Source organism: Giraffa tippelskirchi, chromosome 6 (assembly GCF_054371585.1).
Source record: "Giraffa tippelskirchi isolate mGirTip1 chromosome 6, T2T-mGirTip1v1.2.pri, whole genome shotgun sequence".
Classification (NCBI taxonomy): domain Eukaryota; kingdom Metazoa; phylum Chordata; class Mammalia; order Artiodactyla; family Giraffidae; genus Giraffa; species Giraffa tippelskirchi.
The window spans coordinates 126,916,131-126,931,046 of record NC_137280.1 but is presented as its reverse complement, the minus strand read 5'-3'; the positions used below and the strand labels follow the sequence as shown (position 1 = coordinate 126,931,046).

Here is a 14,916-nt window from a genome sequence, read left to right as displayed (position 1 = left end):
GTGTGTGTGTGTGTGTGAGAGAGAGAGAGAGAGAGAGAGACGGAGTATTATTCAGTTATAAAAAAGAATGAAATCTTGCTATTTGTGGCAACTTAGATTGACCTTGAGAACATCATGCTAAGTGAAATAAGTCAGAGAAAGACAAATAATGTGTGATTTCACTTATGTGTGGAATCTTTAAAAACAAAACAAAAAAACTACCTCATAGTACAGAGAACAGATTGGTGGCTGCCAGAGGCAGTGGGTGGCAGACAGACAAAATGGGTGAAGGTGGTCAAAAGGTACAAATTTCCCGTTATAAAATAAAGTTATGGGTTTGTAATGTAGAACATGGTTACTATACTTAAAAATACTGTATTGCATACTTGAAAGTATTTAAGAAAGTACATCTTAGAAAAAGTTCTCAACACAAGGGAAAATAACATTTGTAACTATGCATGGTGACAGAGTTAATTACATTTATTGTGATGATCATTTTGCAATATATAAAAATATTGAATTATTATACTGTATACTTGAAACTAATATAATGTCATAAGTCAATTATATTGTAATTAAAAAAACTATTTACAAAAAAAAAAGTTGAGTCATTTCATGCAGTGTCCTAGTATGAACAAAATTAATATGCATATGAGATACATAATTCAAACTGCATTAATTTCAGTGATTCTATATACAAATCAGCTGATCTCATATTTACAACTAAAACTGGCATTGCACAATATAAAGATGAATAGTAAAATTCATACCAATAGTTCAAATTTTCGATTGTTCCTTTTTTAAAGTAACATTAAATAGTAAATTTTTTTCTTTTAAAAAAAAGCAAGACACAATGAGAGAGACCATAAAAGAAAAGGCTTTACATTTTAATACACCTTTAACAGCATTTATTTGGGCTTCATGAACAAGAGGCTCACAGGTGAAACAGACAGCCCTAGGCACAGGCAAGCCCAGGACGGCTCTTCCGCCTGCGTTAACTTCCTCCTCTCCTCCAACTGGCACCTGCAGGAGGAGCTCCACTGCCGAGCGGCGTGGGCCCAGGCCGGCAGCACCATAGCTGGCCTGCCCCCTCCCTCCCAACTCAGCTGTCCAGGATGACCTTTTCAAAAAGCAGATCTGATCTTGTCACTGCACCTTCCACATCCTCCCCAGCTATAATTCTTCCCTTTCATCTCAAAGTAACTATAAATCTGACTAGAAAGTGGGTGGGAGACACTCACCTCAAGAGCACACACCACTGGCCTGGCCCTCACTCGGTCCTCCAGTCCCACTGGCCAGCTCAGAACCTGGACCCCTCTGGGCACAAAGCCTGGCACGTTTCCTCAGCCCACAGTCCTCGCCCAGCCCTCTCCACCTTGCTGCTGTCACCTTTCAAATTCCGCTTGGAGGGTCACTTCCTCAGTGAAGTGGCCTCCTCTCATCCCCCACCCTCTCCCAGTGGTAGCTCTCCCGCCTCCCTACAACTTCCCTTCCCATCCCTTTACATGACAGGTAATTTCCTTTCGTTTTCACGGCTGTTTAATGTGTTACCACCGATGATATTAGGACAGCTATCACAATTCTAGTATGTAGTAAGTAAGCCTCCAATAACACTTTTAAATATATAAATGAATTCACATGACTCTTTTTAAGAGTTGAGCCAGGAGAGTGACAAACCCTACAATCCTCTTTTTACAGAAAGGGAAGAAGTTAGATCACCGAAATGAAGATCAGCCATCCCTTTATTTACTCCATTACACTCACGAAATCAAACAGGAACCCCATTCCCTAGGCTTAGCTTAGCCTTGAAGCCACAAGACATACTTTTCCTACTCTCTTTTTTGTTTTCTCACTCCTGGAGTTTATTGTCCACTTGGTGCAAGGCACAGGGTTACGGGGAAGGCGCGCTCGTGTGGCTCAGATAGCAGAGAGTGGGATTCTCTCAACTTCCTTTTTGGTGTTTTGCTGTTTTGATATTAAAAACCAAACTGCTTCCCTTGACGGCAGCCTGCTTGGTCTTGGGGAGAGGAGGGGCAGGGAGGGTACAGGGCAGGGGGAGGAAGAGAGCTCTGATGAGCCTAGGCCTTGGAAGGAAGCCTGGCAGCTGGTGGTGGTCACTCAGGACGGGGGCCTGCAGTTGGTTTTGCCAGGCTGGCCACCAGGCTGCTGCTTCCCCACAGCTTCCCAAGCCAGGTCACAGGTGATCGTCCTGGTGGAGGCCTGGTCAGACTTTTGGGGACTCCAGCACCGTGGCCATGAACGGGGGAGTGGACTTCCCGAAGAAGCAGCTAGCCCACCAGTGTCCTGGGTCTGCTTTGGGGAGACCCAGGTGGTGGGGTATGGCTTCCCCAGGGTACTCAGCACTTCCGCAGGAGCTGTTACTGGAAGCAGAGCCCAGGCAGCGCCATTAGTAGTCATGGGTGGCCACGAGTGAGCCACTGGTGGCTGTCATGCTCTGGCATGCAGGCTGGTGGAAACCTCGGCGGTGACCCCTCGCGGGCCTCAGCATGCAAACACTGAAGATGGGCATGGGGGCTCTAGGCCACGGAGCCCAACTGCGTAAGAAAAGGCGGGCGGCTGCTCCATGAACCAGACGCACAAGCCCTACTCTCTTTCTGTCCAACAGTCCTACAAATGTTTTCAAGGTACCACTAACTCAATCCTAAAATCACTTTACCTACAAGCAAAATGATAGGCAAAGAATTGGCATCTGTATACCTAGACGGCATATCTAAGTCAGAACTTTAAAAATATAATCTGGTGACAAACTGTGTCATGCAAATACAGAAGCCATCCCTTTTGACACACCAAGTACTACTTGAGGGAAAACAGAGAAACATAACTTTGGGGGCAGTGTTTCTTGATCTGTCTTTGAAAGGTCACCTGAACCAGATCACCTCAGACTTTCTAAATCTGAAATTCTGGGAATCTAATCTGAAAATTAGATCTGGAAATCAAATTTCCAGATTGGCAATCAAATCTGGAAATCACAGTAAGTTTAAGAACTGCTGTTATAGAAGACATTGTTGAGTCATTTGTTTAAATGCCAAGGGACTGGAGGACACTACTGACACTGAACCTGAGAAAGCAGGGACACAAGAAAGAAAAGGAAAGCGATGTCCCGTTCTGGGCCCAGAAAGTCCCTGGCAACACGCCTCCAAGAAAGAAGCAGGAAACTGTTCCCAGAGAAGAGAAGGAGCCTGGAAAAACCCTAGGTCATTGTCGGCTAGGGCTGCTAATTATTCTGGCCATTTTATTCTTGTGGACACTTCCTCCTTTCTCAAAGTGCTTTGGGGACAGCCAGTAAGGGACCCTGACATCTGTCCCCTCACTGCAGGAAGGACACGATGAACGTGAGCCAGGGACTGCATAAGCAGGGCCACCTCTTACAGCCTCATAGCTTCCTTTAGGCTGAAAAGGGTGCAGTAGCCAGAAGCCCTCCCTAGAGACTGAAATTCCAGCCACTCGTGGCCCACCCTCCTCACCACCTGTCTCCTGCCTGTCAATCCAAAAGCACTGAGAAATGAGAAGACCCATAAGAAGCCTCTCAGCACACCTACACCAACTTCAATATCCCCTCCTACAGTGGGCTAAATGATGTCTCCCAAGTTCATGTCCCCCCAGAACCTCAGAGCATGACCTTATTTGGAAACCAGAGTCTTTGCAGATGTTATTAGATGAGATATGGCCACACTGGATTAGAATGGGCCCCAAACCCAAGGACTAGTATCCTTAGAAGCAGAGAAGAAGACATGCACACACGGAAGGAGGGGCTGAGAGTGGAGTGATGCAGCTACAAGTCAAACACCACCCAGGATTGCTAGAAGCCACTGATGTCAGGAAGAAGCAAGGAAAAATCCTTCCATTGAGCCTTCAGAGGGAACACAGACCTGATTTCAGATTTCTAGCCTCCAGAACCACGAGAGAATAAATTTCTGTTGTTTTAGGCCACCCGGTTTGTGGAAATTTGTTACCACAGGAAGCTAATACACCTCCTTTCTTAGGAAGCCGAAGCCTTTAAGTCACATTGCCACCAAAAGCTAGAGGTTCTGCAACAACACTAAAAGGAATGCCCTGTTCGGGCCTCCCTGAGGGCAGCTCTCCACACTAGGGCAGTCCTGGCTTTCCTCCTGATCAGTGCCCTCACAGGCCTGCAATAACCCTGTCCAACACTACTGCACCTGTTACCCCTGCCAGCTACACACACTCTGCTTGCCATCCTGCACTGGCCCAGGCTGCCCCCCCCCACGTGCCCAGGGCACCTGGATTTCTCCCTCTGAGCACTTTCCACACTCACTCAGTGTGGCAGTTCTGAGAGGCCCGAGACCTTGCCAATTCTGTACTCAATCACAGCCTGCTGCCTTCCCACACAGCTCACTACAAGGGAGCAGCTCAGCAAGTGCACGAGCCAAGGCACAAACAGTAAACTCAGCAGCATGCTCGGCCAGCCCTCGTTCTTCATTACTCGGCCCAGAAATGGGGTCAGTGTGAGTAATTCTGCCTTCTGTGTGACTTCTCACAGCTGTGATTACACTCTTGTCACAGCGTGTCCCACACTATATAGATCACTCAATTATTGTTATTCATTCAAAAACTTATGCATTGAGCATCTATGTGCCTGATATACTAGTCCGAGAGACAAAGGAAGGAAAAAGCAGACCCACCCTGTGTCTTCATAGCATGGCAAATGGAGGTGATGTGGTGTAAGTCAGTAATTAATAACCTCACATTAAGGCTGAAAAACAACAAAACAATCTTGTTCATGGGCCTGTTTCTTCTGGGTTCCTAGAGCCTACAACAGCACCTGGCACATAACAGGACTGCCAAAATTCTGTACGGCTAGAGGATGAATAGGTTGAGATGGGTAGATGGATGGAAAGAGGGCAGAGAGGGTGTCTGGTATGTAACAGGCAGTCAATAATAGGATAGGTAGATACACAGACGGAGGGACAGACAGATGAGTGTATGGATATAGCCTCATACATAACAGGCAGTCGATGATGATGAACAAATGGAAGGACAGAGACGGATATCTAGGGAGCAAAGCACCTGGGATGAAATCTGTACAAAATACAACTTAACAGTACAAAAGGTTTCAGAGTCTTCTTAAGTGGTACCTCTGGAATCACCTCATTTTTTCCCAAATCATCCCAGCTGCCTCCTAGCATCCGAAAGAAACGATAATTCTAAATGAATCTGGTATCCAGATCTTCTGTAAACATTTAGTGGAAAATCAGCTTCACCAGCACAAATATGTTCTCTCTTGCTCCCCATCCCTCCCCTTTCTCTCTGTAATGGGGGTTTTAAAAGCCTGTTTTGCTCATTCTTCTCCACCACAGTGAGTATTTACTGCTTTACAATGTTGACTCTTGCCAAAATGCACACCACAGACCACTTACCTGGTTGTGTCATTCTTAATTATTATTTTTATGATTCTTCAAGTACCTAAGAGAGACTTTTCTTTGAGGGAATCAGAGCTGACTCTGAAAATTTACTGCCATTTACAACTGAGGGGTGGGGTGGGGTGGGGTGGAAATACCACAACTGGAGAAGAAAAGGATGGGGGTGGGGGTTCGGAGAGCATATCCAGTCAAAGCCCCCTTCTATGGCAGCCTGTAGTAGAGAAACAGTTTGCAATTAAAAAGAAAAAAAAAAAAAAAAAAACCTAACAGAACCCCAACATAAATGTTTACTCCTGCATAAAAGAGCGAGGCTCAGAACAACAGAAGAGGTCCCTATGTGCCTCATCTTTGGGTCTGGCTTGTATCAGGTTAGATTCCCTGCATTTCCAGGCTATCCTTGGTCTCACTCAGTAATGAAGTTAAAGTCATTCAGACCCTAGGAGGCCTTTCTTCCCTTTGATTTCCCTCTGCTAAAGATAAGAATAACTTTCTGAGTCTCAGAACAATTGTTTCCTATGCTCTCAATTCAGGCCCCAAAGCATTCATACTTTACCTCTCCACTGAGTGCCTCCCACATGTGTGGGGGACTGTGGGAGGTGATGAGAATTAAACACTGAACAAAACTGATATAGTCCTCCTGCTCCCAACCTGCAACCTGGTGGGAATAGACACTCAACAAAGACACAAACACACACAATAATCATCTAAAAGCTCACTGGCAAGGACATAAAAATGCATATGGTGGCTGGGAAGGAATGATGTAAAGGGGAGGAAAGCAGACCCTCCCCCTCTATGTGAGGCAGAGCATCACATCAAGGCAAAGGGGGAAGTGGCTGATCAGCTACCCAGAAACAAAAGACTTTTGAGACAGGCATTAAGAATTCCCCTAGCATTGTGGCGATGGCTTCACAGGTGTACACAGATGACAGAATTTATCAAACTGTACAATTTAACTTGTGTAGTTTTTTGTATGCCAATTAAGTTGTTTAAAAAAGAAGACTTTCCCCCTAAATTTGCTGCCTACCTCTCAGGATCCCCAGGACCATGCAGGTTCCTGTAGCTACAAACTAATAAAAATGACTCGGCTACACCAAACATCGCACCCAGCCATATTCCTGTTCTTGACTGGCTCACAGCTTCATTCATTCATTCCACGAGGATTTATTAAACACCTACTACAGGTCAGATACTGTCCTCTGTGTTCTCCGTTACACTACAAATAAAAACATACATAACCCAGTTCTCCGAGAGCTTGTCAGTCAGTTCAGTTCAGTTGCACAGTCGTGTCCGACTCTTTGCGATCCCACGAACCGCAGCACGCCAGGCCTCCCTGTCCATCACCAACTCCCTGAGTCTACCCAAACCCGTGTCCATCGAGTCGATGATGCCATCCAGCCATATCATCCTCTGTCGTCCCCTTTTCCTCCTGCCCTCAATCTTTCCCAGCATCAGGGTCTTTTCCAATGAGTCAGCTCTTTGCATTAGGTGGCCAAAGTACTGGAGTTTCAGCTTCAACATCAGTCCTTCCAATGAACACCCGGGATTGATCTCCTTACAGTCTAAGGGACTCTCAAGAGTCTTCCCCAACACCACAGTTCAAAAGCATCAATTCTTTGGCGCTCACATTTCTTTATAGTCCAACTCTCACATCCATACATGACTACTGGAAAAACCATAGCCTTGACTAGATGGACCTTTGTTGGCAAAGTAATGTCTCTGCCTTTTAATATGCTATCTAGGTTGGTCATAACTTTTCTTCCAAGGAGTAAGTGTCTTTTAATTTCATGGCTGCAGTCACCATCTGCAGTGATTTTGGAGCCCAGAAAAATAAAGTCAGCCCCTGTTTCTACTGTTTCCCCATCTATCTGCCATGAAGTGATGGGACCGGATGCCATGATCTTAGTTTTCTGAATGTTGAGCTTTAAGCCAACTTTTTCACTCTCCTCTTTCACTTTCATCAAGAAGCTCTTCAGTTCTTCTTCACTTTCTGCCATAAGGGTGGTGTCATCTGCATATCTGAGGTTATTGATATTTCTCCTGGCAATCTTGAGTCCAGCTTGTGCTTCCTTTAGCCCAGCGTTTCTCATGATGTACTCTGCATATAAGTTAAATAAGCAGGGTGACAATATACAGCCTTGACATACTCCTTTTCCTATTTGGAACCAGTCTGTAGTTCCATGTCCAGTTCTAACTGGTGCTTTCTGACCTACATACAGGTTTCTCAAGAGGCAGGTCAGGTGGTCTGGTATTCCCATCTCTTTCAGGATTTTCCACAGTTTATTGTGATCCACACAGTCAAAGGCTTTGGCTTAGTCAATAAATCAGAAATAGATGTTTTTCTGGAACTCTCTTGCTTTTTCGATGATCCAGCGGATATTGGCAATTTGATCTCAGGTTCCTCTGCCTTTTCTAAAACCAGCTTGAACATCTGGAAGTTCACGGTTCATGTATTGCTGAAGCCTGGCTTGGAGAATTTTAAGCATTACTTTACTAGCATGTGAGATGAGTGCAACTGTGCGGTGGTTTGAGCATTCTTTGGCATTGCCTTTCTTTGGGATTGGAATGAAAACTGACCTTTTCCAGTCCTGTGGCCACTGCTGAGTTTTCCAGATTTGCTGGCATATTGAGTGCAGCACTTTCACAGCATCATCTTTCAGGATTTGAAATAGCTCAACTGGAATTCCATCACCTCTACTAGCTTTGTTCGTAGTGATGCTTCCTAAGGCCCACTTGACTTCACATTCCAGGATGTCTGGCTCTAGGTGAGTGATCACACCATCATGATTGTCTGGGTCATGAAGAACTTTTTTGTACAATTCTTCTGTGTATTCTTGCCACCTCTTCTTAATATCTTCTGCTTCTGTTAGGTCCATACCATTTCTGTCCTTTATTGAGCCCATCTTTGCATGAAATGTTCCCTTGGTATCTCTAATTTGCTTGACAAGATCTCTAGTCTTTCCCATTCTATTGTTTTCCTCTATTTCTTTGCATTGATCACTGAGGAAGGCTTTCTTATCTCTCCTTGCTATTCTTTGGAACTCTGCATTCAAATGGGTATATCTTTCCTTTTCTCCTTTGCTTTTCACTTCCTGTCTTTTCATAGCTATTTGTAAGGCCTCCTCAGACAGCCATTTTGCTTTTTTGCATTTCTTTTTCTTGAGGATGGTCTTGATTCCTGTCTCCTGTACAATGTCACGAACCTCCATCCATAGTTCATCAGGTATTCTGTCTATCAGATCTAGTCCTTTAAATCTATTTCTCACTTCTACTGTATAGTCATAAGGGATTTCTTGTAGCTTACTACAAATGTATGCCCAAGTAGAATGCTTGTCTACATACTAAGAAGCACTTGAAACATTCTCAGAACATAGATTTAAGGCTACTCTGAAGGACTTTCAACGTCATGACAACAACTTATTGAAAGCTTACTATGCACCCAGTCCCTAAATGCTTTAAAGGTATTACATCATGTAATTCTCCCCAATCCCTTTAAGGTAAGTACTATTGTTTAAATCCAATTTACAAACAGGAAAACGTCCAGTTAAGTGGTGGAACCAAGACATAAACCCAAGAGCCCGACTCTAGATCTCACAATTTAAAAATCTACACTACAGCACTGTAAGGATAAGCTGCCCATCAACTGTCTCAGAAAGCCACTTTACAGTCTAAGCAATTTTTCCAGTACAAATTTTGCTGAGCACATTCTCTGACCCTCCCCCATCATTACTTCCACCACCTCTGGAGCTTGACAAAGGCAAGTGTGAGAAGTAAGGGAGGTTCACATGCTTCAGAGCAGCAAGACTCTGCACGAGAAAGACTGACATCTCTCTGGTGCCAAAAGAAGTGCTCAACAGGACACGGAAAGACAACAGCTTGATTCCGTGGCTGCAGGCAGAGTGACACCCAGGGTTCTGGCTGGTAAACTCTTCTGTTCTGCTGGTCTTTTATGACACAAGTAAGATACAAACTTACTGGGAGAGATCATGGTTACAACAATGACAGAGAGTGCAGAGGAACCCAGAAATCCTCTGAATCAAAGAACCTTTCCACCAGCCCCCATCCAGACGCTCAACCAGATCCTGTAAAAATCAATATGATTGCTGGCAGTTTATATGCAGCAAGGAGCCAAAATACATCAACGTGTGAGAATTTATGTGCAAAATGATAAAAACCTCTCTGACAAGCCATGGGCATCTGTATTAATAGCACAACTCCTATCATTAGAGTCATTTAGGGAAAACTAAAATAAACCTGCCCTAAGACAGCCTCCATGAAGATACCAATTCTGAATGTCACAAGAGACACAAGAATGATTTTAAGAATGCAGATCCTGTCATACTTTCCTTCCCTAGAAGGCCTTTGACCTTGGACAGCATCCACATTGGTCAAGAGGAGTCTGGCAATGCCTGTGCTGGTCCCAGGCCTCCAAAGGACAATGGGGTCCTCATGACAATACCCACTAACACCCACAATGCCTCACAGGCTAAATGACTCCCATTTGAAACCTGCCCCTTCCAAACCACATCCAGCTGCTCAGAGCCCCTACCTGGTAAATAGTTCCCTAACACTTAGCCCTACTGCTTACCTCACGCACAAGACTTTCTTTTTTCATTAACATTTCTCAACAGAGCATTCCCTAACTCTTCACAGAAAACTTGTAGAACCCTTTAGCACAAGTGCTTATCATAACTTTATCAAGCTCTGAAGGGAGGACAACTAGCAAATCCAAACTATTGCTAGAGTTCAGTTTCATGTCTAACTTTCTGGTCAAAGTAAACTACCTTTCCAACGCTGGGGAGGGGCAGTGTACCTATGAAGCAAGGACTCTAGAAATATACAGACCTTATGAACAACCTGCCATGACTCAGGCAGACCTCCTGATCTCTCTGGCCCTCTGGATGATGAAGAACAGGAAAGGGGCAGGGGCTGTTGGACAGAAGTCTGGGAATTATGTCCACATAGTGATGGCTGAAGCCAGGGACAGGAGAGATTAATGATGACAGAAAGAGACAAACCCTCTGGTCTGGGAGGCAAAGGTGGCCTAGAACCTTGGGAAGAGCCACAGGACAAAAATGATGAGCTAGGAAGGGATGCTCAGATGGGGTGAAGAATGCTTGGAGAGTACACCATCGATGAAGGCAAAGGAGAAGAGTCTCACGAAAGAAGAAGGCCAAGAACAATGACTGGTTTAAGTAAGTGGGCAGCCCCAGGGACCTCTGAGACAGACAGTAGGTCCAAAGAGAACTACGGGCAGAAACTGGACCTCAGGGCTTTCGGTGGTAAAGGCAGTAAACACAAAATACTCTCTCAAACACTCTAGCTATGAAAACAGCAGCAGCACAAGATAGTACATAAGGGAGAGGTACAAAGGGAAGTTTTGCTGGGATTGGTTTTTTGTTCCCTCTTGTTTAAAAGGCAATAAAGACTTCAGTCTGTTTGCAGATGAAGAGGAAAATGTGCCACTAGTAAAGGAGGAGAGTCTAATGATGCATTATAAGGGGAAGGAGGGTGTTCTGGGCTCTAAAGTAACAGATCATGTGTCCAGAGAGGGAGGAGGATTGCATCAGGGAGAGAGAGCTTTAAGAGCATCAGTAGGTTTTCCCTGAAGAGAAGGCTGACCATTCTCTACTGATTAACTGTGTCTCCAACCATAGTGCATATGATACTCAGACACCACATGGTGAGTCATATTTGAAAATGAACCCACATTCCTTCCCAAGCACCATTCATCGTTCTGGAAGAAAAGACAACACCAATGTGAGTGTTTTGGGAGGGAAGAGAAAAGATAAGGCTGCAGTTGCTTCAGTTGCTCTGAAGTCTTGTGATTTGGGGGTTGTTGTGTTTGGTTGTTGTTGCTCCTTCTGTTTTATATGAGAACCTGTCTCACTCAAGGGTGAGGGAACTACAGAGTGGACAGAGTCCACACGTACTCATCATGAAAACCTATTTGAACTGATTCAGCTAAGATGAAAGTTCTCTTGTCTTAATGGTTTCAATCTTTCATAACATTATTCAAAACTGCAGACCTTCACTCACATCCTTTGCCTCCTTTTAAAGTGCTGTTTGTGGCTCAGAGAAGATGGTGATAAAACCATTTTTTTAGATCAAGTTGAAGTTGGGAATGGAATTAGCATGAAAGAGATAAATAGCACAGCAGAGACAATCGGTAAAAAGATGATCTGGATCACTACCTCCAGTTTAAAATCAATTTAGTGAAAAGACAACTAATTGCTCCTGGTATCTATACAGTACACCAATTATTTATCCTCTGACAGTCATTTTTTAGTAAAGCCAAGAAACCAAACAGGAGGGAAGGAAGGACTGCCTGGCCCAGAGATCAGAAATCTACTGGTTAATTCCCACAAGCCAAGGCTGAATCACATATTGAGAGAGCAGATCCCTGTTTTAAAGAGCTTCCAATCTTGCTCCAGGAAAATCCAATGATGACAACGCTAAACAAATCGTGTCAGGGTACAGATGTTCAAAACTAAACCAATCTTTTACCTTGCAAAGCAAGCACTGCAGGCAAGATTCTTTCACTTTCACAAAGTGCTCACCTTGGCAGCATCTGCCCTGCACACACAACAGGGATTTATTTGCACACAACATTCTCTAACCCCATGTTACAGGAAGCGAGAAGCATTTGCCTCAGCTGATGAGCTAAGACTTGAGAACTACCTATGGTGAGAACTTGACGATGGAAAATAAGGAAAAACTGCAAGGGAGTAAAGGAGGGAAACATGATTGGGGAAACCACAGGGCCACCCATGATATTTACTTCAAACATGTTTTTACTTGGCTCAAGGTCCGATGGTCTCAAATTTAAATGACCCCAGGGAGAGAACTGGCCACCCAGTCCTATAGTTTCCTATTACTATCAGAATGCTGACCAAAAGCTCAGGGAGTATCTGTTCACAGTCCAGGTAAAACCCAAACTAGTATCTAGAGTGACTTCCAGTTTAAGGAAGGTGCCTGAGGGACAGGGATGGCGTTCTACAGACGAAATAAACAATCCCAGGAGGCACTGTGGGTAGAAATCAACTTTGCCAACTGAAGTTCAAAATTCCTTTCCATCAAGTCAACTCCCCTTCACCAACCAAAGCTTTACCCCTCTAGACACTGCCTTTCAGCTGGGCTAAACTCTGTACAGAGCCACAGCCCAGGCCCCACACTCCTGAGGCTTACACAGCCCTGCTTCTTTGACCCTAAGGGTTCCCAGTGCAAGCGCACATGCTACCCTATCCTCCTGGCTGGGCCTTTATCCTTGCTGTTCCCTCCATCACAACAGTTAGCTTCCTGGTCTCCCCTCGTCCAGATGGACCAATTCTTCCAATGCCATCTCCTCCATGAAGTCCTTCCAATGCCATGTCACCCAGCCTGCAGCATCTCCTGCCACTCACACAGACCAAGTGCCACTCCCCTCCCTGGAAGCTCTTCGTGGCACTCTGTGCATTCAATGGCAGTTAAGATGTTACTGTCCTTTGCAGTATTCGCTGTAACCTGGGCTGAGAGAGCCTCTCCAGGGCTTGGTTTCTGGATCTTTAAAACAGATCCTAAAACACTGTTTGTAGGAATGCCTACAAACAATAAAAGGAAAAATAGACACCTTTTAAGAAGTTCTTATGACATACCAGAGAAATGGTGTGAAATTTACAAACACTGTCTCTTTCGATCCTCAAAATCCTATGAAGGCAGGCACCATCATTCTCATTTCATAGATGAGAAAGCAGATGATCAAAAAGGCTGAGTGATTTGCCCATGTCCACAGCCGGCAAGCAACAGAGCAGAGGTTCTCCCTCTGGCAATCTCCCCTCCAGGACTTCTCTCAATCCTCAGGCTCTGCTGCCCTTCTTTTCTTCAGTCCCCTGCCTACCTCACAGGGCTCCTCTGAGATAATACAGGAAAAGTCCTTAGCACACTGACTGATACTGGATCTTTCTGTTCCCAGAAAGGTCACATCCTTTAAGGGAGAAGAATTACTGGCATATGTACACGCTTTAATCATACTAATCAACAGTGAATGGATAAATGAATGAAGGAAATGAAAAGAATGAACAGTATCAGCTAAACTAAATTAAGAGAAGGAAATATTTTTAAAGCAGGTACTGAACATTCTATATATAGATCCTCACAGGGCAGCACAAAACGTAGCCTCTTTCTCCAGTGTCTTTCAGATGCAGTGCTCACTCTGAGTATAAAGGGGAAGGGTGTGGGAGGTCACAGCAGTGGGGTGGGCAGGAATGACACAGTGCCTCCCCAGAGCAGCAGGTCCAGTTCTACAACTCTCACTAAGACAAAATCCTCACTGGAGGGAAATCCCATCCAAATCCTCTTTGTCAGTGCCAAGAAGGTCAACAAGACTAATCCTCCAGAGGACCTGAAATTCTGGCTCACCTGTGCCACACCAAAGGACAGCCTCCCGTGAGCAAGAATACGGGCCTCAGGGTGGCCCACCCTGTTTCTCCCTCTCTGAGCTGATTTAGTCTCGCCTCACACACACACCTCAGCTCCCAGCTCTAAGTGTAGACACTACCCCAGTATGGCAGGTCATGGGCCCATCCAAACCTCAGTCTTCCCATCAGGAAAATCCAGACTATCTCACAACTACTCTCAGAATGCTGATGGGAGGAGTGGACAGATAATCCATGGAGCCACTGCCTGGTACATCAGGAGCGCTCTGTGTGTGTCAGCTCTAAATGTGGGCAGACAACGGGGACAGAGAGGGACCCCGACATCACCGTGCACTGTCCTGGCTTCCAGGGGCAGCAGCTTGGCCCCATGAACTCTAAGCAACCAGTTCTGTATAAGAATTAGGTGGTCAATCTCAGTGTGGTACATGAACACCTCTTTGACAATAACAAGAACTTAAAATGCAGTTGGTCTTACATGGGGAAAGGCCAGTGGGTAGGGAGATAAAAAGGAGAAAACACTAATAGGAAAATGGAAAAGAAGGATGTCGCCTAACCAGCTGCCGACACTCCGACAGCCATGCTAGTGGCAAGTCCAGACTCGGCGGAGGGGAGCAGACACAGGTCCCTGTGGGAACACAGCACTTAGCCTATTAAGAAAAGAGATCTGAGGGTCAGTCCTGCCCCTCAAGCCATCACAGCAAATATCAACCAGCCAGGAGATCGGCCACTGGCGTTTGGCCATCAACCACGGCAGACATTTGGCTGCTTCAGTTGTCCTTAGTCTTCAGAAACTGATACATCTCTGTACATAAACAGTAGACAGAGAAGTCGCTTCCTTTTCTAAAAATACACATCTGCACTTCAGCACTGCAAAGGCCATCTAGAGCCCATAACAAAGCTGCCATCTGCGGATGTCTGGGCCCCAGGAGGAAAAGCATTTCCTTTATCAACAGCAAAGGGTGTGAAGCTGCCGTTCACCTCAGAGGATGACTCTGTCTCAGGAAACAGCACGGCACAGAGGCGTTCTGTGACCAAGACAGACTGGTCCTGACTTCCACCATGGCCTCTTGTCCTGCTCAGTTAACTTCTCTCAGCCTCAGTGTCCTCATCTGTAAAGAACTTGT

The 14,916-nt window shown here is 45.2% G+C and overlaps 1 protein-coding gene and 1 pseudogene across 48 annotated transcripts in view; both read right to left on the bottom strand.

Annotated features, from left to right (window-relative positions):
• ARHGAP26 (Rho GTPase activating protein 26) overlaps window positions 1-14,916 on the bottom strand; it is a 556,769-nt gene that overhangs the window by 365,809 nt on the left and 176,044 nt on the right. The gene's annotated exons all lie outside the window — the stretch shown is intronic.
• LOC145509396 (pancreatic progenitor cell differentiation and proliferation factor pseudogene) lies at window positions 2,098-2,509 on the bottom strand (annotated as a pseudogene).